The sequence below is a fragment of the Ascaphus truei genome, chromosome 4 (genome assembly GCF_040206685.1).
Source record: "Ascaphus truei isolate aAscTru1 chromosome 4, aAscTru1.hap1, whole genome shotgun sequence".
Classification (NCBI taxonomy): domain Eukaryota; kingdom Metazoa; phylum Chordata; class Amphibia; order Anura; family Ascaphidae; genus Ascaphus; species Ascaphus truei.
Genome location: NC_134486.1, coordinates 398,115,236 through 398,139,589, shown reverse-complemented (window position 1 = coordinate 398,139,589; position 24,354 = coordinate 398,115,236). Strand labels below are relative to the sequence as shown.

Here is a 24,354-nt window from a genome sequence, read left to right as displayed (position 1 = left end):
TAATGAAATATTGACAAAAAATATTAAGAAAAGAATATATGAGAAAAAGTATAAGGAAAAATATGAATATATAAGAAAAATACATAATCCAACACTATTATGTGTTGGAACAAAAAATTATTGTATCAAAATTAATTTTATTACTTAAAAGAATTCTAAAAAAATTATTAAAACAAATTAAAAAGGTGTAAATGGGTCTTATACCTATATCTAAAGAACAGCAAATTGCTTGCTCGTATTAATGAGATGGAGTTTATATCATGTAAATCAATAAATGCATTTGTACATTTATATAATGTGGAGTACTATATATTAGGTATATGGATTTATGTATAAAGAAATTTCTTGAACAATCTTGCTATACTGTGGTTAAGTAAATAATAGCATAGAGAAATACATGACTTATCACAAATTATTTGGTGCAATACACTGGCGACACACTTTATTCGAGCTCGGCTAGTCCCACGAATTCGGGTATACCCGTTTGTATTGAGGTTTGTGACTGTTTTCTGCCCGAGTGCATTGAGTTATTTTCCAGGCAGGGATTGAAGCATTTTATTCCAGCTGGCTGCAATACTGCACAGTATATATATATATATATACTGCATTACAATTCATGAATTTATGCCATCTGGTAGACACGCGAAGCATTGCAGCCTATTAAATCCTAATCATTATCATTTAACAGATCAGCCGCCCATCAGCCAGGCATGAACCCAGGCTGGGAAAGCAAATGCAACGGGGCTTGTCAGAGGTGAGGAGTGGCGCATTCCAGGTATCTGCAAGGTACATACCGGGTATTTGCTCGAATAAAGTGTGTCGGTGCAGTATGCATTTTTCAGAAAAAAACAGAATACATTGATTACGCAAATGACAAAAAATATATATTAAGGTAAACAGAACGATGACATATGAATGTTTTTTTGTTGAGTATAAACCCTTTAACAAAGGTGGACTAATGGGTTCCTAGAATAGAATTGGATGACTTTTGGTGTACATAGGGGGATAATTGAGCAAAAAACAGTAGACAGTGAGTGTTTTATATATATATATTATGTCTATGATATTAACATTTTTTGGTATTTTAACTCTTAATATATATACTGAATGGTCTTATTTCAGGAAGTGATTGATATTCCATTCAACATTCATCCCGTCTGGGTACCTTGTTTTTAAAGTGAATATCCAGTAGGATTCTCTACAGTCTAATGCTTTTACAATACTTCCCCCTCTTTCTTTTTTTCATTATCTTCTCAATACCCATGAATGAGAAGCTGTTTATGCCTCCCTGTCTGCATTCCGTAAAATGCTTAGACACAGGATGATCGGTATCTTGTTTACGAATCAATCTGCAATGTTCCTGCATCCTCGTCTTTAAAGCCCTTGTGGTCCTTCCGACATATCTCTTCCCACAGCCACAGGTAATAAGATACACCACAAATGTGGTATTGCAATTAATAAAGCTATATATAGTGTGGCGTTTATGTGGGCTGTGGGAAAAGACATGTCGAGCAGGCTTCATGAAACTGCACATACTACAGTGATTGCATCTAAAGGATCCTTTAGTGGAGAAACGTTCTGGATCTTTCACCGGCGTGGATATCACGCTTGGTGATAGAAATGTGGCCAATGTCTTGGCTCTTCTGTATACGAATTTTGGGCCTTCCTCTGTGTATTCACGAAGTATGGGATCCATTTTTAGTAATTCCCAATGCTTATTAACAATTTTATTTACGTGATGACTTGATCTATTAAATTGGGAAATAAATAAAGGACAAATCCCATCTTCCTTAGTCTCTCTCTTTTTACTACTAATAGCACGAGAGCCATCCCTCATTCTGGATCCAGACGGCAATACAGTTTCACGCTCAATTTCCGTGACTTCCTGCAATGTAGTTTGGAGGGTCTCCCGATCATATCCCCTCTCAATGAATTTTTTTGTCAGTTCCCCAGACTGAGTGATGAAATCGCTGTGGGTTGAGCAGTTTCTCCTCAGCCTGAGGTACTGACCCTTAGGTATTCCCTCAATCACAGATCTGGGGTGACAGCTGTCCGCTCTAAGAAATGAATTCCTTGAATTAGGTTTCTTATAAACATCAGATTGTATTTTTTGATTAATGTCTATATAAAAGAGAATGTCCAGGTAGCTTATGTGATGTGAATGATAATTAACAGTGAGGTGAATGTCTAGACTGTTATCATTTAAATAATTAATAAATTCTAATAAAGTGTCAGTGTTCCCGTGCCAAATAAAAATAAGGTCATCAATAAAACGTTTATAGAAAATAATATTGTGCCTGTACGTGTTGGTGCTACTATAAATAAAGTTGTTCTCCCACCACCCCATAAAAAGGTTGGCATAGGAGGGGGCAAAACTTGTCCCCATTGCCGTACCCCCGAAGTTGCAAATAAAATTCGTGCTCAAAAAGAAAATAATTGTGAGTGAGTAAAAAAAGTATTGATTCCATAATAAATGTGGTTGTGAGTATAGAACTACCTGGGCATTCTATAAAATGGCGGACAGCCGTCATACCCAGATCGTGTTGTATGATCGAGTATAGGGAGACCACATCCATAGAAACCCACAAATAATCCTGATCCCATGTGATTTTTTGCAATTTGGTGAGTAGGTCCCCTGAATCCAAAATGAAGGAGGGCAATGCCCGTACAAAGGGCTGCAGATATTCATTAACATATTGAGACAAACCATCTCCCAAAGATCCAATACTGGAGACTATCGGCTGACCAGGAGGGTCGACCAAAGTCTTATGGATCTTTGGGAGATGGTGGTATATGGGAATGACAGAATGGGGATTGATAATGAAATCTGTTTCAGATTTTGTCAACACATGTGTGGCCGTCCCCAGATCTATTAACTCAAGGAGTTCCTTCAAAAAACAATTCGTGGGGTCCCGGGGCAGCACAGAGTAGGAGGACACATCTCCAAGTTGGCAAAATGCTTCCCTGAAGTAGTCAGCCCTACTCTGCACTACCACCGCCCCCCCTTTTGTCTGCATTCTTAATGACTAACATGGGATTATCCTGCAAAGTCTTAATGGCAATTCTTTCTTCCTTGCTTAGATTATCATACCCTGAATGGGCGAAGGAAAACCCCTGAGCCAATAGTCTGAGATCACGAACCACCAGGTTCTCAAACATGCTGAGATATGGGCCTTTGGCAAAGGTGGGGTAAAACACAGATTTATCCTTAAGTTTGGACCCCCAGTCTCCTAATATATGTGTTTGTGTGTCATCTAATGTATTACCCTGGATAAAAAGATCTTCCATATCTCTAAGTGTACATTCGTCTCTAAAGGAGTCAAGGATGCCTATAGGGGGAGAAGGAAGAGGGTTAGGTACATTACAGCTGGAAATATCATGTTCTTCATCTGGAGTTGTCACACTATGAGAATCACCTCCCATATTGGGTTTGTGAAAGAATTTTTTTAAAGTAAGCTTGCGCACAAACTTATGGACATCAATCACTACACCAAAGAGATCAATCTCCATAGTAGGGGCATACTTTAATCCTTTATTAAGTAGTGAAATCTCTGCGTGTGACAACTCCATACCTGAGATGTTAATAACATTGTTAGTATCAACTAATAATTCTTTTTCCTCTTGTTTGCTCTTTTTCCTCCCATGTCTTTTCTTCCCCCCCCCCCTCCTTGTCCTCTTTCGTCTCTCCTGAACATTTGGTAGTTTTTTGACTGTTGATCAGTTTGGTAAGTGTCATTCTGTTTAGCAGATGTTGATTCCCCCCGAGTAGTAGCACCATCTGATGGACGTCTCTCCTCTCTGGATTGGACAATATTCCCTCGTTGTGTATTATTTCATCTATTCTCCATGTCCAAAAATGAAACAGAGTGTGAAGCAGTTTCCACATCAGATAGTTCAGAATCAGCACTTTGGTAGTCAAAATTACTTGTCTTCAAAATGGATTTACTGGGAGTTGATCTGCGTGGCTGGTTATTAGATGAGTCCCGCATAGAGCGGTCAAAAACAGGACCTGTTCTCTGCCAATTGTATATCTGGTTTTTCTCGTAATCTATTCTATCACGATCATATTTACTTTGTTTGCGTATCATTATCTCTCTCTGCATCCTCCACAGTTTTAGCCAGTATCTGGTCGTACTTAGAAAAGCCCTCAATGTCCTTAAATTTCCGCAGTTTATCCTGTAGTTCTTTAATCTGTGTGTCTAGTGTTGTTTTTTCTTTGATCTTGTGTTGCAATATTAATTCCATTAGGCCAAAGGAACAGGTATTTAATATGATTATCCACTGTTCCTCAAATGTTTTGTCTGGGAAGCCAAAAGTTGGTGCTTTCTTCATTCTCGGGCCTCTAGGAATTCTCTTAGTTTTCAAATAATTTTCTGTGGCAACAATATCCCACCAGATTCGGGTTTTATATATCAAAAGTCTTTCTAATCTTTGAAAGTAAATTTTCAAATCACAAATATCATTAGTGTCTGTTTCCACCACGTTATCAAAGACACGAAGGGCTTTCTTCCTTCTACATGAGTCATCTCCACAATTAAAAGTGTAAGCTGTAGGTAAATTAACTTCCTGTACATCCTCCATATCATCCATAATAGATTCTCACAGCCAGATTGTAATATATGTCCATAAAATAGATAAACAATGCACAGACCTGCTCTTGTTTGAGGTATATAATTGTATCCTTCAAATAAACAATTCTTTAGTTTGATGCCAGTCCATTAGGCATGAGCTACCATAAGGAAATAAACGTAGTTTGTATGTGTGATGGTGCTCTGAAAGTGCTGGGACCATATATAATGGAAGGGAGTATAAGCTGGGTATATAAGTGAAATAATAGTACTAAACCTTTAAGTGGGCATAGGATACCCTGAAGGTTGGGGTGGGTTGTCCAAACACACCCCCCCCTTCCTCATTGGGTTAGCCCCAGGTATTGTACTCACGTATTGCTTCTTCCCAGAATCTCCCTTCCAAAGCGTGCAGCTGTTCGTGTAAAAGTCGTCTGCTGGAAGAGCCTGGTATGCTGCCTGAGCTTCCCCTATGAGGAGTGGAGCCAGAGTCGTTACCCAGCGATCAACTGTCCTGCCGTGGGCCGTGGCTACCCTTTCAAAAGTGAGGAGAAATGCCTCTGGGTCTTCGTTTGGCTTCATTTTATGCAGCATCACCGGTCGGTTATTTGGAATCCCTGGTCTGCCAGGGGCTGGGCCTTTGGCCAGCAATTGGAGTAGCTTTTCCTCTCGCCGGGCCTGTCGCTCATCTTGCTGGGCCTGTTGCTCAGCTTGTTGTGGCCCTTCAGATACAGGGCCCGTCCAACATCCCACTTCTGACACCACCTGTGGCAGGACGGCCTGTAGCCGAGGTCAGGGAACAGTCCACACGTGTAGTTTCAGGATAAATGAAAACGTTCAGTGGCTTTATTTCTCCACAGCAACATAACATCCGGGTACACTGTCCCTTTATGCAAATAAATCCTGCTCCTCGTTGGGAGAAAACTGACTAACACAGCATTCCTAGCTGGCTGGCTGGCTAAACCATACCCAAACCGTAAGAGTCTTTTTAAGCAGTCATGCAAACAAATGAAAGAAATCTTACTTTGGCTGCAGTAAGTAGTGTGCTGTATCCTTCTGGCTAGCAGCACATCTATCCATGTGCTCTCATCTGAGACAGGCAGCTACTGCTGGTAACAAGATCCTTATCTACCTTCCTGGCTCTCAGGTGTGAGCTTACTTCCTGATTACCCAACTTCCACCTGAGTTAACCCTTATGAGTGCTGGATGAAGCACTCAGACATATGTTTCCCATGCATAATTGATAGGGGTTGACTTCACCCTGTCACAGTGCCATTGTGGACTGGTGGATATGTTGGACAGACGTCAAGAAAATAAAACTCTGCTCATAGAGCACAAACCAGCCATTAAATTGGAGAGGCAAAAACAGAACTGGTACAAAATTCTGAAAAAATGAGGCACTGTAACGTTGCGCTCACGACAAGCAAGGCGGTTTCCCGGTACTGAGGTGGGAAAGTATAGAACTGCTCACCCACAGCAGCGGAAGCACGCCTGGAGGATGGATAGTCAAAAATGCCGGGTCTGGGTTGGAGAGAGTGGGTTAGTCGTGATACTTGCCAAGGTCGTGGGTAGGTTCCAGGAGGGTAGTCAGAGTCCGAAGTGCCGTGGTCAAGGGTTGGAGCCAGGAGAGTAGTAGATAGTCCATTTGCCGTGGTCAGGAATGGAGAAGTTAGGATGGTCTGAGGCAAGCCGAGGTCGATAATCCAGAGCAGGGTCCAAAGTCTAGCCGGGTCGGTACACAGAAATGCAAGCAGCAACAAGAAAGGAAAAGCAGGAGGCATAAGACAGAGACATGGGAACACAAGGCTACCTATAACTATGCTCAGCCAAAGAGGAAGTGACAGAGCTGAGCATATATGGAGGCAGGAGTCCAATGAGAGAAGGGGGTGGAGCGGAGGCAGGGATAGGCTGTGAGTGATATTAGAGTTGACGCGCAACTGGGGAGCGGTGCATGCACGTCACGTGTGCGCGCGCATGGCAGGGGCGGAGCCAACCTCCGTAGGAACTGAGCCCTACGTGGGCGCGCGCACTGTAAGGTGCGCTGGAGGCTGTACAGGAGGAGGCACGGAAGAACACCGCGGGGGACGCACTCTCAAACCACTTGCAGCAGGAGGTAAGGAGGGAACATGCAGCAAGGGATGCGTTGCCTGATTCCTTACAGGCACACTTTATCTCAAATCTGAGCACAATGTATTAATCATTTGTGCCCTCACAGGGGTGCTGATAATCATACACTTTTTGTGAAGAGAGGCCTTAAGAACCCATAGGTGTTCCATGGTCCGAATGATGACTTTTCTCTTTCATATGTTTTGGATAAAAAATAATTTATCTTAGAGTAACCTGTGCTTTTCTCCATTTCCTCGCTCTTGTTTTTTATATAAATAACTAGATTGTAAGCTCTCCCGAGCAGGGCACTTGTTACTTTTTGTATCTGTTTGTTCTTATTTGTCCTTATTTGGTATGTCATTCTGTTTATGTAATTGATACAATTCTGTTACCCAATAGTACCACTCTGAGGAATATATTGGTGCTTTATAACGAAAAGGTGATAATAATGCCTTGTGAATAAAGTGTTCTTGAAATACATTTTAAAGTAAAAGATGAAAATAAGGCGACACTTCAGTAGTCTTTCACAAAGGTGAATTGATTGGCAGTGATCAATGTTTCGGTCTGCTTTGGGTTCATTTAGCGCTTTATTTTCATCTTGTACTTTGGATTTCAGCGGTTTCTGCATCTGCACCAATCATTGAGGCTGAGCATCCGTTGCAGTTTCCCATATATCGTGAGTGCACCATTCCATGGAACCTGAAATAGATTTGTACATATTTTGTGTAAGATTTTTGTGGATTCATTCTATAATTATATATCTAGAAGTGCTCTTAGCAAATTACACTCTTTGACAAAGTGCCAAGAGTTTATGCCCCCCTTCATGCTGTCACCTTTCAATAAATTGTTTTTAACCATCCAGGTTTGTGCATAGCCCCACATTTTTGTTTGCTGTGCTCTGCTTTTTCCACTAATGGATCATTGTACTCAGAGCAAATTATTCAGTAATTGTGTAGGCCTCTTTGTGTAGCTTGTCTGTGTGTCCAGCTGTGCATCCTGCTCAACTACAGTAGCACGTTTATACAACACAGTTTTTAGGGTCTGTAAATTGTCCTAATACTCCAAAGTTAGTATGGACCTTCCCCTTCAACTCGGAAGACCCTCTCGAGAGGCCTTTACCCCTCTAAGGTGCTGAACAGGAAAAGAACGAGCGCTCGGAGGATGAAGTAAACGAGTCAGACACAAGCTCAAAATCTTCTCCCTAGTTTATTAACAGTTTCAATCAGGTTATATAGCTAAGCAAGTGAGCCAGTATACGTGCAGAAAACTTACTTCCCATTTTCCAACATTAACTCCTCATCTAAAAGTCACACCAGTCTGTCTTTGAATTAAGTCATAAATTTTGACTCGAGACTTGAGACACTAAAATGCTGAGAAAGTACAATGTGAAATTGCGACACTCATGAATGTCACTCCGGAGTTTTCCTGAGGAAGCCGAACCAATCAACAGGCGAAACGCGTAGAGCTGTACCGCCCACAACGTGACGTAGCTGTGGAGGAAGGCGCCCCTGTGCTCTACACCTTACACCCTGAGCCGATTGAGACATCGCGGTCGGAAGTGACGACATCACCCCGCGACCGGAAGTGGAGCAGCGTCTCCTGCAAGCGGTAGTAGGATCGGGTGATCGAATCGGAGCTCCAGACGGAGGCAGTGTGGTTTATTCCCTGAATGACGGGGGCCATTGGTTACTTTTTTCATCTGTCAATTGAGCTACACTGCCTGAAAAATTCTTATCTCTTGTGAGTAAGACAGACATAGGAGCCAAGATTGAATAGGGATTATTCCCAGCACTGTATCTACTTCTGCACTTAGAGTTTCTCTTTCTTCCCCTTATGCTCCCCCTGGATCGTGTGAGTAAGCCATGCTTCTAAGCAGATATGCTTTTAAGCAGAAATGTTTCAAGTAGATTTGAAGTTTAAAAAGGAAGACTATTGAATCACTCATCTCTTCTTTTTCCTCAAGTAAAAACATATTCCAAACTGTCTGTCTGTAAATCATCCCCCTACTGTCTTAATTTAATTCAGCTTTCACACTTGTGCAAGACAACACCCAACTTAGAAAAACCATTTGCTTTAACGTCCCTCACATGTGCTAATTAAGTTTGTTGTGCCAACCAGGTGACTTTCTAAAAGTATATAAGTAAACTCATAACAGCCACTGCTGCCTGCAGCCATGCTTCTAAGCAGATATGCTTTTAAGTAGAAATGTTTCAAGTAGATTTGAAGTTTAAAAAGAAGTGGAAAAGTGGACAACACCTACTGCTTCTGATTCCTGCATTTGATCTACGTTGGAAACGAGGATATCATCTATCCCAGACTGTACATCTCAACACTTAACTATTGCTGTGATGCCACCTTTATTTTTTATATTTGCTGTAACCTCACTTATTTTCAAATTATGAACTTCCTTCCACCAGTCTCCTAATGTCCCTAACTCTATTCATATATCTCCATCTCTCCTTTCTTCACCACTTCTAAGTTCACAAGAACTCCTTTCTTACCTGCGTCCTCTGGCACCACACAGCTATACACCCTGCACTAAAACACACCCCTACAAATCATCCTCACACATTCTCTTTCTTTCCATGCTTCTCCTCCTTGCTTCTGGGGATATCTCTCCCAATCCTGGTCCCTGCCTTATTTCTACTTGCTCTCTTCCTTGCCTCCCACATGCAACTTCTACTCCTTGTGGTGTTAACCCCTCCAACCTCATACCCATCCCCTGCCACCCTCCCTCTCTCCCTTTCTCCTGTGCCCTTTGGAATGCTCGCTCCCTCTAACAAGTTCCTCTCTGTGCATGACTTCTTTCTCTCTCACTCCCTGCTTCTCTTTGCTATAACTGACACCTGGCTCACTCAGTCTGACTCTGCTCTGGAAGCTGCTCTCTCCTACGGTGGCCTTTCCTTCTCCCTCACTCCGCACCCTGATGGCAGGGGTGGAGGCGTGGGGCTCCTGCTCTCCTCTCTCTGCCGTTACCGAACTCTTCCTATTCCTCCATCTCTTGCTTTTCCCTCCTTTGAGGTTCACACCGTCCAGATCTTCTCTCCTCTCCCTGTCCACGTGGCGGTCATCTATCACCCACCTACCTCTACTGATCCCCCTTCTGCCTTTCTCTCTCACTTTGAATCCTGGCTCTCTTTCTCTCCTCAGACTCCCCTGTTCTTCTCCTTGGGGACTTCAATTGCCACATTGATGACCCCTCTCTCCCTTGGGCTTCCCGCTTTCTTTCTCTAACCTTCTTTTGGCCTTCAACAGTGGACTGCAGCCAGCACCCACAAGGATGGTCACTACTTAGACCTGGTTTTCACGAAAAACTTCTCTCCGATTTCTCCATTTCCTTTTCCTCTCTCTGACCATCACCTCATCTCATTCTCTCTATCTCGCTTCTCCCCTTCTCCACCTCCATCTACCCCTCGGTTCTGCAGAAACCTGCGCTCTATTCACTGACCTGACTTTGAGTCCACTTTACACTCCTCCCTCTCCTCTCTCAGCTCTGCTACAGACCCTGACAACCTGGTCAGGAACTACAACTCTGCCTTGTCCTCCTCCCTTGATCTACATGCCCCGCTTTCTCTCTGCCGCACTCGCCCTTCTAACCCTAGACCCTGGTTAAATTCCCACACTCGCATGCTGCGTTCCTCCACTCGTTCCTCTGAACGCCTCTGGAGGAAATCTCATACTCTCGCAGACTTCCTTCACTACAAATTTATGCTATCCTGTTTCAACTCTGCCCTCTCGCAAGCTAAACAAGCCTACTTTTCTTCACTAATCAACATGCACAAGTCTAACCCACGCCGACTGTTCTCTGTCTTTGATACTCTACTCAAACCACCCTCAGCTGCCTCTCCTTCCTCCATCTCCGCTCAGGACTTTGCTGACTATTTTAAGGAAAAGGTGGAATCCATATGGCAGAACATCCCCTCTGTTTCTTCCTCCCATCCTACACCTCTTCCTAACTCTCCCCCTGCCTTCCTTGACTTTTTCCCACTGTCTCAGAGGAGGATGTGTCGCTGTTGATCGCCTCTTCTCCCTCTACCACTTGCCCTCTTGACCCCATTCCCTCCCATCTCCTAAAACATCTTGCTCCTACTATAATCCCTACGCTCACACACATTTTTAACTGCTCCCTCTGCTCTGGAACCTTTCCATCCTTCTTCAAACATGCAACAGTCATACCATTACTCAAAAACCAAGCTTGACCCTACCTGTCTTTCTAACTATCGACCTGTCTCCCTCCTGCCTTTTGCCTCTAAACTCCTTGAATGTCTTGTATTCTCTCACTTGCTCCATTTTCTCAACACCTATTCTCTCCTAGACCCTCTACAATCTGGCTTCCGCACTGCTCACTCCATGGAAACAGCCCTCACTAAAATAACTGACGACCTCCATGCTGCCAAAGACAGAGGTCATTACACTCTGCTCATATTACTCGACCTCTCTGCAGCATTTGACACCGTGGACCACCCTCTTCTCCTTCATATTCTCCATACTCTTGGTATTCGGAAAAAAGCTCTATCCTGGATCTCATCCTACCTCTCCCATCGTACTTTCAGTGTCTCTTCTGCTAACACCTCCTCCTCTATTGATCTCTCTGTGGGGGTACCCCAGGGCTCTGTCCTGGGACCTTTTCTCTGTATACACTCTCTAGGTGACCTAATAACATCTTTTGGGTTTAATTATCACCTCTATGCTGACGACACACAAATATACTTTTCAACACCCGACCTTACACGTGCTGTACAAACCAAAGTTTCTGAATGTCTCTGCTATATCATCCTGGATGGCCCTCCGGCGCCTTAAACTCAACATGGCTAAAACAGAGCTCCTCATACTTCCTCCCAAACCTGGCCCTACTACCTCCTTCCACATTACTGTTGGAACTACGATCATTCACCCAGTAGCCCAAGCACGCTGCCTAGGGGTCACACTCGACTCCTCTCACATTCAAAACATTTCTAAAACCTGTCGCTTTTTCCTCCGCAATATAACAAAGATACGCCCTTTCCTCTGTTGCTCGACTGCTAAAACTCTGACTCAGGCCCTCATTCTCTCCCGTCTTGATTACTGTAACCACCTGCTGTCTGGCCTTCCTGCCTCTCACCTGTCTCCCCTACAATCTATCCTAAACGCTGCTGCCAGAATCACTCTACCCTTTCCGAGATCTGTCTCAGCATCTCCCCTCATGAGATCCCTCTCCTGGCTTCCGATCAAATCCCGCATCTGACACTCCATTCTTCTCCTCACTTTTAAAGCTTTATACCCTTCTGCCCCTCCTTACATCTCAGCCCTAATTTCTCGTTATGCACCATCCAGACTCTTGCGTTCTTCTCAAGGATGTCTTCTTTCTACCCCCTTTGTATCTAAAGCCCTCTCCCACCTTAAACCTTTTTCACTGACTGCCCCACACCTCTGGAATGCCCTTCCCCTCAGTACCCGACTAGCCCCCTCTCTATCCACCTTTAAGACCCAACTTAAGACACACTTGCTTAAAGAAGCATATGAATAGCACTGTGGATATTCTGAACACATGATACATAAAGCTTGGCCCCCTGCAGACGCACTTACCAAAACTCCCTCTTACTGTCTCTGTACGTTCTCCCTACCTACCAATTAGACTGTAAGTTCCGCGGGGCAGGGACTCCTCTTCCTTAATGTCTAAAGCACTTATTACTAGGATGTAACAATGGTGCATAGGAATAATGAAGGAATCCTTACGCTCCCTCACAATAACACATAAAAGAGGGAGATTCCCAGCACTCTAAATACAGAAACAGTATGACACTGGGTTTATGCCAAAAATGAAAACATTTGTGTGTTGTATGTCAACCCCCAGGGTATAAGGGAAGTACCGCAGTCCCTTGGAGTCTGTGAGAATGGCTTGGAGAAGGCCACCCGCCCCGAAACATTGCTCCCTCATAATTTCAGATTCTCTCACTTGTCTTATACTGTACCACCTTTTTGTCTCTTTTCCCTTCCTTCCCCCCCCTCACTTTCATTGTGTTATCCCTTACCCACCCCCTCCCTCCCATCATTCATCATTGTGCCTTTTTGTATATACACTGTACATTGCATAAGCAATAGATACTATCTGTACAGCATCTTGTTTGACATACAGTACATTAATTTTTGGTTTTTGGCATAAACCCAGTGTTGTACTGTCTGATTTAGAGTGCCGGGAATCTCCCTCTTTTATTTACTAATGAGGGTACTGCTCATGAGAATTTATAATCTGAAGAGAATAAGGGGCAATGTTGGATCAAAAGGTAAAGTGGCTGTTCATTGTGAGGCGGAGTATGCCTCAAGACCAGCCACACAGCTGATTCCATTAAAGTGTGAGGATGAGGGTTTTAAGGGATGTTAGTGTGGAGTTTGGTCCAGCTGCACAGATGGTCCCAATAGGGTTGAGGAGGGCGGGAGGGCTAAGCATGAGATGGTCTCTTAGCGTTGGTGCTGTTTCACAGCGCCGTGGGTATATACATGTATTGTGACAGAAACCAGAGAGAGGTGTTAAATAGAAAAGAAAAGGCTACAGGATACTAGGCAGTTTTTGTCCTCTCTAGTCGGGAAGATACAGCCCCAGGGAAATGTTTCGGTAAATATGCTTATTTATTACCGTGTGTGTTAAGGGATCCCTTGGGTGGAGCATTTGGAGATCAGGATGGGCCGGTGCTCCATTCCGTAGTTTCACAGTAGCTGAAACTAGTGGATAAGAAATCCAGGCCAGAGTTTGTATTGATCTCTGGTTTATTTCACCTAGTAATTCGGAAAGCAGGGATTTAAATCTTATTTCCTACTCTCTCCCTCTCTCCCAAGAGTCTTGAGGTTGGGCTGACACCATGGTACGTATAGAGGGAGAGCCAGAAGCCTGCAAAGTGAAGTTATTACCTTTTAATGATTATTGATTCAGTGTTATATTGATCTTGTTGGAAAGTGGACAAGCCCCCGACTGTAGCGTGGTATAGTTAGAGCTCAGTTGAGCTAGGGTTTATTTTGTTTCTGTTCTATTCTGTTTGGTGTTCTTCAGTCCCACTCTATGGGAGAAGTAAAGCAGAAGCATAAAGCGAAAATTCAGCAAGAAGCAGGAGCACAGGTGGGATCCAGGTTGAAAAAGACAAAAATAAGACATTCCAGGCAACTCCAGATATCAATAAAAGTTTATTGAATATAACTCACAATGGAGGTGAAAAAAGCGCACCTACGCGGTTCATCTTTATCAAGGTGAGCACCCTGGACATTTATGGAATTATTTTCACATAAAACATACATGTGATTGTGAGCACCATCTACCATTAATATTTACCAGAAGCATGGGGTGCCTAGTACGATGGTATGTGTCCTACAGTATGTTACCCTGAAAGACTGTTGTCATAGCGAGGCCCGGACAAAAGACAGAACGTCCTGAGGGGACTTTTGTCATATATGGTGGAGAACACGGGCTGGCACACTGAAAAGTCTGGGGATTAAAGAAGAGTTGTGAAGATGCTTGTACGCACTGTTTCCTCCGAGCATGACACTACTCCCAATCTTCAACAGCTACTAATGAAACCTCACCGCTAAGTATCACGGGAACCAGAGGGGTCCAAAGAGCTGAAAATAACGAGGTTCTACTCCAGAGGACCCCTCCCCCCATGATGTAAAAAAAAAGGAGGTGGTAGAAAAATATCGAGCAGCCAGGATTGCTGCTTTAAATGCCCAAATCTTATTAACTATACTGTATATGCTCTTACATTTACACGTGAATGTAACTAGAGAAGAACTGTAATTTTCTTGATAAGAATTTTTCTTTAAGCAGCAGAATAAATTAAATTGTATTATTCATTGATCACAATATGAACCCACATAAAAATGGAAAGAGATTTATATATATATATATATATATATATATATATATATATATATATATATATATATATATATATATATAAAAACAAAAAGCAGCAGCCAGCACTCCAAGCAACAAATGTAAAGTCAAGATGCATGCTCCATAGAAATCAATATAGAAACCCTGTCTTCCCATATGAGAATATGAGAAGGCACAAAAGCAGCAACACTCAGATATAGCAAAAAGACATGTATTAGCAGTGACAAAACAGCACACTATAAACCTTTGTGTTTATAGTGTGCTGTTTTGTCACTGCTAATACATGTCTTTTTGCTATATCTGAGTGTTCTTGCTGTTGTGCCTTCTCATATGGGAAGACAGGATATATATTTATATATATATATATATATATTTATATATGTAACGGGTATTCCACCCCACCCAATCTCATATGTAGTGTGGGTGAGTAGAACATGTAGTGTTACCGGTTTGGTGCGTATACCTGTCAGGCTCACAGGAGGTCTGAGCCTCCGCTAGTGAGAGCCTGGGGTGAATCCTCTGGATCAAATCTTCTTTTACAGCGCCTCCACCTATGTAGGATTCTATGGACGTGTAGAATGACCCTACATAGGAACCCAATTAGAAACCACACACAGTCAGTGATTATATAATAACTAAGGAATTTACTTATGAACATAGAACATATCATCGCCTTTACATATCCTCATAACCTGTGTCCCTCTCCCGAGGAGACACTACCCGTGACGTCTCGCAGGACGTTTCCCCAACACTAGGTGATCCCACCCAGTGTCCAGTGAAACCCCCACACCCAAGGTCCCGTACTCCTACGGAGATAGTCAATGGGTGACTGCGCAGTCACTAAAACCTCTAGGCCTGTTGGTGCACATGTGATGACATAATACCTTCCGAGCACTCCGGTGCTCGGGTCAGCAACAAGCTTCTCAAAGGGTCAGACGTGCGATGCATCCGTCTGATCCTATCCAGGTGATATTCTCCAGGAACCCCAACGAGGGTCCCACCGCTTCACGGGAACACAACCGTCTCTCGGTAACACACCGTCTCACGGGAACAGCAGCCGCCGCTATCCGCTTTCTTTCTCAACTACTTCTAGAGTGACAGCAACCCTAACCTAGGGCCTGTCCCTGAGGAACCGCAACCTGAGGTGACTTGGGGGAAACTCCTAGGGCCTGTGGAACATAACCTGCCCCCCTTCCCCTAGCTACCCAGTCCTATCTGTAACTAACCACTAGCTATTAACTAGCTACTCCTAAAGCACCTGCAGCTGACACACCGCTCACACTGTCAGCCTGCAGGGATCCACACACGCTTCACACACACTGCACGCACTGCGCCCAGCACATGCAGCGACACCACACACAGACAGCTGCAATCACACACAGCCACCTGGATCCCGCAGCAATCCACTGCTTACACACTGTGCCTATTTGCCAGTGCCCACAGCCCTACCCGCTGTGGCACTGCCAAACCTGCACCTTACATACACTAAGGGTGACCTTCCTATCTAGGGCCGTCCCTTATCAGTTACCCACTACCCTGGTGGGGAGTTGGGGCCTACCTGGAGGGTGAGGGTACCTATCAGGATGCAGGAGCTGCACTCACTCCCTGCATCCTTCCTTCCCCTTCAGCTCCGCTGCTCCAACTGACTCACCAAAGCCCGGGAAATGTATCTATTCTCCCTCCAGGGCAGTCCTACAGCCCTATTGGCTCCTATCAAGCACCTGGTGCCTGCCTCGCTATGCCTCATGGGAATTGTAGTCCCAGGGCACTTACAATAACATTGGGGCCGCGTGCGTGCCTTCCCTCTGCCTACACAAACCTGTAATGGCCGCCGCAACCCTTCCTGAGCTGTCCCTACTCTCGCGCGACTCTCCTGCGCTTTCCCTGCCCTCACGCAACTGCTCCCTGGCGCTAGGGTTCTCCCTGCGCATGCGCGACTATTTCGGGCCGCCGGGGACTCACTGCGCATGCGCGACCTGCCGCAACATGGCGGCGCCCTATCCGCCCGGCTCCGGGGACCCTGAGATGCGCGTGCGGCCTTGGCAACCGGCCGCACGCGTCCCCGGCAACCCCCGAGCCGGGACCTGACCGCCCTCTCCCCTGCCACTGCCGAACGGAGCCGCCATTGGACGCGGCGGCCCCCGCGATCGGCAGCAAGGTGAGGGGGGTGCGGTAGCGCTGGGGAGACCTGGCTACATATATATATATATATATATTTCTAAGAGGGTAATTAGTTGTATATACTGTATAGCCTACATGTGGTTTTTTTTTTGGGGGGGGGGGGTTTAAGACTAACCTCTGAAGTGGAAGATATTAACATTATTAGTATTCCATAATACAAGCGCCTGCGGTCCTCCTGAATGTTAATCATGCCTGTTATAACCCCATGTTGTCTCTCCTATCTAGAGAGACAATTATGAAACTTGAGAGGGGAACTTGATAATTAGCATACAACCTACAGATGAGCCAACGAGTATTCTAAAACTTGCCTTAAACTAGCCAGGTACATGCTAGGTACATTTCAGTGACATTTCTGCGGAGGCTAATAGCCCATCGGATTAACACAGCAGGGGTCCCTGGCAGTCCAATTCAGTTTGAATTGGACTTCCAGGGACCCCCGCTGTTAATCCGATGGACCATTAGTCTGTCTGCAGAAATGTGTGAAATGTTGCAGCATGTACCCTGCATGTACCTGGGTCTTTTTGGAGATTGCCCCAGGTTTGTTTTAGAATAATCGTCGGCACTACAGTACAAAATAAACAACACAGAGTGCAAACAAAACAAACACAATATAAAATGATTAGTGTGTGTGTGTGTTCACAGGATGAATAACCTTATAAAACCATATAAGTGACCTTAGGAGACCAGATGCAGCTAATGCATACAATCTCATAAAACCGTTCAAGAAATAGTGAATGAAAAAACGATACTAGCGCAAACTGGTCTGAGGTGATCATGACCATATATATTACATCCAATGGATGGTGTGACAAAAATGTAAATGGTGGATCAAATAGAAAGAGAAATAGTTCTTGTGCTCCAATGTGGAATACACGCACGTGTGTTTATTCAACAATGAGATCAGCGTGTGTAATAAAGTACTCTTCCTAGTGCATCACTCCTCATTGAAAAGAACAAAATTACATATAGATAGTGTAAAATCGCTTACTACAAATAAAAAAACAGATGAATAAGCACCTAGAGTCATAAGGGCATACTATACTCTCACCCACTCGGGACACGTCCAACCATGTGCTCAGCAATGAGCCAATCCCAGGATAGCTGATGCTGCTGTTGGACGGTGTCCCCTGGGTGTCAAATTGCTAGGAGTAGTGGTGCATTAGGAAGATAACCTTATTATTATTTGATTCACCATTTTTCATTTTCATATTTTGTCACATTCATTGGGTGCAATATACACGGTTGTTATCACCTCAAACTAGCTTGTGCTATTATTGTTTTTTCATGCAAAATAAGCAAGGCATGTAAAACGGCAGTTCAAGCTTGTAGGAACCCTTATTTTAAAAAAAAAATGTTGTTTTCTACAGCACAGTAGATATCTTTCCACTGAAACCACCTATTACATGGATTTCAGATCATTCATACAGTGACCGGGCACATCTAAAACAAACATCTGTATACAATTTAACAAAATGCTTGTATTTGGACCTAACAATTTGTGGTAAATGAGGTTTGTCTTAACCGATTGATAATTTACTTATTTGCTGCTTGATACATCTGTTGTATAAATAAGCAAAATTAAACTTTCATAAAATTATCTTTTATTGTAATTGCGCCAACCAACAAGTAGGAGGCAGGACAATACTGAAAACAAAAACAGTACATACAGCTCAACCCCCTTATAACGCTGTGCTTGGGGTCCAAAGAATCACATCGCGCTATAAGCGGATCGCGTTAGAAATAATGTACAATTGTATGCATTGTACAATAAAGTATTTAAGATGCCAATTATCGTGTTGTAAAGTATTCATAAATACTAAAATTAGGAGCCACGCTTGTATCGCGTTATAAGCGGATTCTCGTAGTAATGGATCGCGTTATAACGGGGTTTAGCTGTATACGTTAAGACAATAGGAAGGAGCTTGCAATCTAACAATATTTATCTAGTTTCCAATATTTAAACTTAAAGTTTACTCAGATAATATTTTCCTTTATCATCCTTTACAAATTAAGAAAAGTATACTTTGGTATGCTTAAAGGTGAGGGAAAAGTTTGGAGAAGGCCACTGTATTCATGATGCATTGAAATGTGGATACATCGCTTAACCATTTGAGGGGCTGTGGGGCCAGGACAGGTCATATCATAACGAGCCATCACAGCCGGAAACTCTACCAGTTCATGAGATCAACAGTCTTCACGGACTTAATCCCCATTTGTCCACAGTGGTGAGCAACAACTTGGATATGGGTGGGTTGTGAATTGTTTCAAAATGTACCATGTCAAAATCTTACCATCTCCAAACCGAAGACATGCAACATGAGCTGGACACAGGTGAGCAAAGTATGGATGTTTCATGCAAATCTAATAAAGTATGGGAATTAAAAATGCTGAGTATTAGACAACATACCCAAGTAATAATTAGGTATCAAAGAGCTCCTTGATAAAGCACCCTTTGGGTGAGAAACGCGTCAGAGGACCTCTCTTTGCCTTTTTCGCTATTATGCGTGTAACCCTGCTTCCTATCACTGGCAAGCTGTTACTCTGTGCTCTGTTACCTGCTGGCTCACAGGGCCCGAGCCTCTGCCACGGAGAGCCTGGGGTGCATACAATATATATATATATAGGTTCGATGCAGCGCCTCCACCTGCGACAGATCCCGCCAAAGGGGGAGTTAGTCTTCGCAGGACGTCTATACAAGAATTACTCTTACACGACCATGTTCTAAAACCAATCTCGTTTACTGATAGATTAACCTTATGATACATTACATGCCATGACATTCCGGTATGCTGGTACACATCATTTAACATGCCACGGAGGACATCAACATTCTTGCGCCTCGGCGGACGCCAACAATGGCTGGCGCCTTGGCGGACGCCAACAATAACTTGCGTCTCGGCGGATGCCAACAACACTTTCCCCAATCCCGCCACCGGGTGATCCCACCCCGTGTCCAGATATGCTAATCAGTTCTCCCGTTCCCATAGGTTGTATGTATGTGTATGGGTGACTGCGCAGCCACTATGTCTTAGGTGATTGAAAGGTAGAGTTGGTGCACTTGATGTAATACCTGCCAAGCACTCCGGTGCTTGGAACTGCTACGATTCTTCAAAAAGAGTCTCTGAGGGCACCACGCTCTTGCCCTTGCTAGGATCCGGGGCGCTTCTTCTCGAACTCTGGCCGCGCTACGGGGTCTGAGTCCGATCTCCTTCTCGACAGAATAGTCCCGAACAATACTACTAGTTAGGGGGTAAAACCCTTACTAAGGGTGTCCCTAGCTCAGCTTGTCTCTATAGTGACTCAGGGCTAACTGGGCCGGGGGCACCTGGCCTGCGCCTGGGAGTACAGCCTCCCAGTGCAGTATCTCCGTCTCCTCGTCTCTCCACGAAGCTCTAACTCCACGTGCGCGCAACCTCTGCCTGTATGTCTGGCAACTCCTCCTCCCATAGGCTAACCGCTCTCACCTGACCCTCCCCGTAGGGCTGCTGGGTCAAGGGACTGCTCCTCTCCCGCCAAATTGTACTCTCCTCCTTCGCGGGCTCTGCAACTACTCTTTGCAAGCGCAACCTTCCATTGCTCGGGGTGAATCAGGGGTCACGGCTACATGCGCATTTAATAAATTATTTTTGTTTTGGATACAAGCCTCCAGCCCTATTTCTTTGCAGTGATCAGTCTCTACCTCATCTTTTACCTTATTGGGCTGGAAGAATAGTGGATTTGTTGCTGTTTGTTATACTTTTTTTATAAACCAGAGAGAGATGAGAGATTTACACAGGTGTAAAAGTGTTCTATAAAGATTAAATGGTTATGTACATATTATTACTCCTATATATTGTAACGTACGTGCTTGCCATAAACTGGTACCGGACCGCGTGGCTGAGGTGGGGATGTATAAGCACCGACCTTAGGCCATGGAGTCAGGTCCAGAGTGCGGATTCTGTGGTCAGACATAGCCAGGTCAGGATTGGAGAAAGCAGGGTTAACGTTATCCAGGCAGGGGTCAAGGCAGGCGGCACAGGAGCGGTGGTCGAGGAAGTGAGCCGAGGTCATCAACAGGCAATCTTGGGTGAAGCTACTTCAGCATAGGAGGCAAGAACCTTGAGTGAAGCCACTTCAGCGAAGGTGCTGCAGCGCGTCAGGGAAAAGGCCAGGAGTCACAGAAACAAGAAGATTCGGCGTGGCAGGGTTTCTGGAAGGAGGGAACAGAGAAGGACAAAGGCCACAGGAACCAGGGGTGCAGACACGCCACAGGAAACACTGGGGAAACCTAGTTAAGATTTAAATTATTTATATAAAGGTTTGATTAAGCTAAGTGTTTTTTTATTGGCAAATATTTGCTTTTACTGCGTTTGCCTCCAGTACTGACTCGCCACGGGTGCGGTTACACTTGCCAGGTGTGCAGACCCCATTCATACATCTCGGGAGATCTTGCAAGCACCGGTAAGTGACGTCACTTCTGGAAGTGTTCAGTACTTTAGGATGCACGGCAGCAAGTAATTCTCACTCTTTGAGAAAGCCCCTGAGTGGTGAAACGCGTAAGAGTTGCGGGGGGTGCTATCCCCTCACTCTTTTTTAATGTCCATGCAAGAATAAAGTATTTTTTCACCACAGTCCAGCCTTTGCCAATTTGTTGCCCTGCCGTGCTCGCTGACGTTTTTCCTCCCCGGTGAGGATATCCCTGCTTGCACTCCCACACAGCTGGAGCATGCAGAACAGAAGAAGAAAAAGAAAAAAACCAGATGGATTTTACAGCTATCAGTGAGTAATTTCACTTTGTTTTAAGTGGAGCTTCCCCAGGAGTTGCAGTCTATGCAGTCTATGCAGTGCGGGACTCATGTATGGGGTCTGGGTGGGTTTTAGGACTTCCCCCAGACAGCCCTTCACAGTTGCTGCCAGACCGCCAGACCGCATTCCAACTAGGGGTGATTTATTGTTCAGCTCCCTCACTTCATTGTGTTTTCCGGATAAAGCAACAATCAATTACTTTAGTGGTTTCATGCCCTGCAGCACTAGTCAAATTGAGAGAACGCTTACCTCAATGTTCTGTTCATGATGCCCGTCAGTACCTGGATGTGCCCTGTTATGGGGTGGGGTTACAAGCCCTCCCCCCCAGGTATAAAAGCTGGCACTCCACCAAATTGAGGTGGTTGATTATGGGACAGTATGATACCCTTTTCCCTACAAGAGGGTTAAGGAGTTTGGGAGGGGATCTGGGGGCCTCAAGCCCCTGGGGTCTGCTCATGGGCTGGAGGACGATCATGCTGTTGCACAATAAAACTGCCGTTGGACCAATTATGGTGTGTGATTATTGGAAGGGTAGTGCCTGTGGGGACCATCCTGCATCCAGCAGGATCCTCATGGGATGGAGGCGCTGCACATTAAGAGCCAAGAGAAAGCCTGCCCTGTTGCTGCTCCCAAACTACAATTGCAGAGCCACTCAGACATCCTGAACCAGCAGGTGAGCTACAGTACACAGGGAAAACACCCATGTAGTGGCTATATCTTCTGTGGCAGGGGGGAACAGGTGCTACATATGTATGTATATATCATGTATTGATGTCACTAGTATTTGCTATGTTTTCATTGTCTAGATCTAGCTGTGGACTGTGCCATGCATTTTTGCTTAATACCCCAATCTCAAGGTGCAGACTTCACTCTTGAGAGTTATTGAGCCCTCTGTGCTTTAGTTGCATACATGCTCTGCCAACTTGAGAAGCTAATTTTCACAGAGACTTGATTATAATTTCAATTACGAATACTAATCGCTTAAAAAAAAAAAAAGGATTTCTTGATAAAAAAAATATATATAAATATATCCATTTGTGCAGCATCCCAAAACACTGACTGTTTGTTACGTAACCCCAACTAACCCAAAATTATTCCCCCTCTGTCCCTTGAGCTCGGAGCCAGGGGTTTGGATTCCGAGGTGAACACCCAAAAGGTTTATATTTATACCATGTTATTCTTCCCTGTTATACCTTTTTCCCATTGTTTACTTGTTAATTGTATTTATTTACAGTTAACAATTCTACTCACAGTTAACAATTTTTGCCTCCACTCACATGAGTAGGAGAAACCAGGTGTTAAGGGTCTCACCTAACCACAAAGTGGTATATTGTATATGTATTTTTCTTGTGCTTCTCCTTTGCCATCTGCCATGTTGTGCACTCTCCTGTTCTGTTTATAATGTACAGTAGATGTTGAATGTAAAAGGTCTGAATGAGACCAAAAAGAGGAGGGTGGCCTTGTCAGAACTCTGGACACTAAAAAGGAAAATAATCTATATTTACGAAACTCATTTATGGAAATCAAATTCTCCTAAACTGGTTGATCATCGATTCCCCTCTTGTTACTTAAGCTCCACCACGGTGACAATAATTGGTGTTGGCCTCCCACTATATAGGAATCTTCCTTTCCAAATAGCAGCTCAGCAAGTGGACACAGAGGGCAGATTTATCTTTATTAAACGAGTATTACATAACAAGCAAATCACTCTGGCAAACATTTATGCCCCTAACAAGGCCCAGGATGCCTTCTTACAGTATGCTCTTTCATAGTTAGATTCCTTTAAAGAGGGTTTTATTGTCATGGGAGGGGATCTTAATGTACCAGGGAATGAAACACAAAAGCGCACCGAGGGTCAAGATTTAATTAAAACATGTTAGTAGTAGTAACAATAAAAACTTACATATAAGGTTAAGTACATCCAGTATTAAGGTGCAGAGGAAACAGTCCTGGTGGTGTCCTGGTCATAAAGAGATGGTGCAGAGGCTTACAAGGTAGACCCGCGCGCTGGGGCTGCCTGGCTCAGCACTACGTTGTTCTTCCGGGTTGCAGCTTCTTGCAGGACCCGTGAATAGTATCCCGCCTCAAACGCCGGTTCCCCAGAGAAACTCACTCCGGCGTGCCGAAGGGTCTCTGGTTGTTGATGGGACAGCTGGGGGTAGGTACACCAGTGGGCTGACTTCTAGCTGCACTGTAGGGCTTTCGCAACGCGTTTCACACAGTGTTGTGCTTCATCAGGCAAAGAGGGTTTTATTGTCATGGGAGGGGATCTTAATGTACCTCTTAACTTGAGATTGGATACCTCGTCTGGGAAATCTGTAATGAGAAATAAACAAATTAAAAAATTAAAAATGAACAAGCTTCTCCAAGAATTTCAGCTTTTATATACACGGAGAATCTACAACTCGAATAATAAAGATTTCCCTTTTTACTCACGCCCTCATGCAGATCCAATGCACACCCCTCAAGCCAAATACCTTTTCTGTACCTCATGCATAGCCTAAGCCCGGCCTTATAGTCCCGGCAACTTCAAAACAAATGTATTGAATCCGTCACAGGCGCTTATAGTAGGAGTGACGCGATGGAGCAACGGCTTGGTCGCGATCGCTGGAAGTCAATTAAATTAGATTTTTCATCGACTGCAGCGTGACATCAGCATCGCCGTCGCGTTGCTGTAGCAAAGACTATAAGCGCGGCCTAACTCTGCAACGTTTAAATATCTTATATTTGAGATGCAAGATTTTATGCTAGCAGGAAAGAGCACCTCTAACTGAATGGACACCAACATCCTGTGATTTGGCTCTGTTTAAATGATTTAATGAGGGCAATAAGTGAACAATATGATAGAGTACAATA

At 44.2% G+C, this 24,354-nt stretch overlaps 1 protein-coding gene across 6 annotated transcripts in view; it reads left to right on the top strand.

The window, feature by feature from the left end:
- The window catches only part of EPHX2 (epoxide hydrolase 2), a 384,986-nt gene that overhangs the window by 216,933 nt on the left and 143,699 nt on the right, over positions 1 to 24,354 (top strand). Inside the window, exon 20 of one of the 6 annotated variants that reach the window (XR_012801227.1) lies at positions 3,082 to 3,184. The exons of the other annotated variants lie outside the window; for them this stretch is intronic. The gene's annotated coding sequence lies outside the window, so the exon portion shown is untranslated. The remainder of the gene's footprint in view (positions 1 to 3,081; positions 3,185 to 24,354) is intronic. 6 annotated transcript variants of the gene reach the window in all.